This window comes from Alexandromys fortis, unplaced genomic scaffold (genome assembly GCF_014885135.2).
Source record: "Alexandromys fortis isolate MF-2015 unplaced genomic scaffold, M_Fortis_MF-2015_v1.1 scaffold_111, whole genome shotgun sequence".
NCBI lineage: Eukaryota > Metazoa > Chordata > Mammalia > Rodentia > Cricetidae > Alexandromys > Alexandromys fortis.
In genome coordinates this window covers 7760-9226 of record NW_026067996.1, presented here as the reverse complement: position 1 = coordinate 9226, position 1467 = coordinate 7760, and the positions used below count along the sequence as shown (strand labels likewise).

The following is a 1467-nucleotide window of genomic DNA, read 5'->3' as shown; positions in this document are numbered from 1 at the left end:
TTAATTTAAGGCACAGATTGTTCCCACCATGCCACAATTCACAGCTCTGATGACAGCATATTGTTTAAATTAAGGGATAATACCCATCACTGAATGATCAAACATTTATTGTCCTCCCACACATTGATCTCAAAACTTAATTATATGATTTTCAGTACTAATCAGCACAAAAGGACTGACTGTGGCATAGCTGTGGGAGACAAGAATCTGGATACAGTAGAATATTGAGCCGTCCTTGAACTTCATTCTTGAGAGGAAGATAACAATGTCCAAAATGTAGAAAACCACGAAGAAGCTCATGAGCAGCAGGATGTTCCCAGTGGCCCTTAGCTCTGGAGATGCTTTTGGAGAGAAGCTGGTGCTGTGAAGATGCTGGGACAACCTTTTATGCCTGCACAGGAGAATCAGCATGTACCTGCTGGAGAGGGCTATGAGACTAATAAGAAAGGCGTCCCTGAGGGCCAGCAGTGTGGAAAATGTACTTCAAATTACGTAACTCTTAGATAAAAGATACTAGAATTGGGTACCATATGTATAGTTACCCAAAGTCAAAATGTTTGTGGTTGTAATAGACACTAAGAAGTGATTGCCCATGGCCCTACAGGAGACACTCATGGTAGAAGAGCAAGGAGATGTGATAGGGAGATTTGTGCTTGAACTGTGATGAACAGGAGCTTCTGGGACTGAGGATGATAGCCTGGAGGACAATCAACAGGCTGGAGGAACACAGGGAGAGACCCCTAAATATTCTGTACAAGTAGACAAGGAATTTACATATAATGTTCTTATCCACGCCAGGGAAAAAATGTCTGTAGCTATGACTGTGGTGATCAGAAACAATAATATGTGGATTAGGGCCAATAGATCAATGGGCGGGTCATCAATTACTTGGATGACATATTAGTTGACTCAATTATAAATACTTTACAAAGAATTTTTATTATGCTTGCCTCTGTAGTAAAGTCTGTGGTTTGGTGAACACAGAGGCTGTCTGGGGATGCAGTCTGAGGGCAGAATCACCCCTTCACTTTGAGTACTGCTAAAGGTAAAAGCGCTCGCTAATGACTGGCACCCTGCTTCTCCGGTCTTCAGCATTAACCCTTTATATGGCGCTGGGTTTATATTATTAATACCAATTAGAATTCATATTGCAAGTGTTCTTCTCTTTCCCTGTTTTTTTTTTTTTTCCGTATAGAAAAAGTCTCTCACTAACACCACAACTAGACTATTGAGTACCAGGACCCAAGGATCTTCCTATCTCTATATCCTGTTGTTATAGGTGCTTATACATGGCCACATTGCTTTGTGTAAGCTGCGATATTACACTCTGGTCACTGTCCTCTCACACATGGACAAGAAAAGGCCAATGATATCCTTTTCAGTGCTGATGAACACAAAAGGACTGACTGAGGCATAGCTATGGCCCACAAACAGCAGGATAAGGTAGAATATTGGATCATCTTTGAA

At 41.4% G+C, this 1467-nt stretch overlaps 1 pseudogene; it reads right to left on the bottom strand.

Annotated features, from left to right (window-relative positions):
• Positions 1–97: 97 nt before the first annotated feature.
• LOC126512492 (vomeronasal type-1 receptor 44-like) lies at positions 98–821 on the bottom strand (annotated as a pseudogene).
• Between the last annotated feature and the right edge of the window lie 646 nt (positions 822–1467).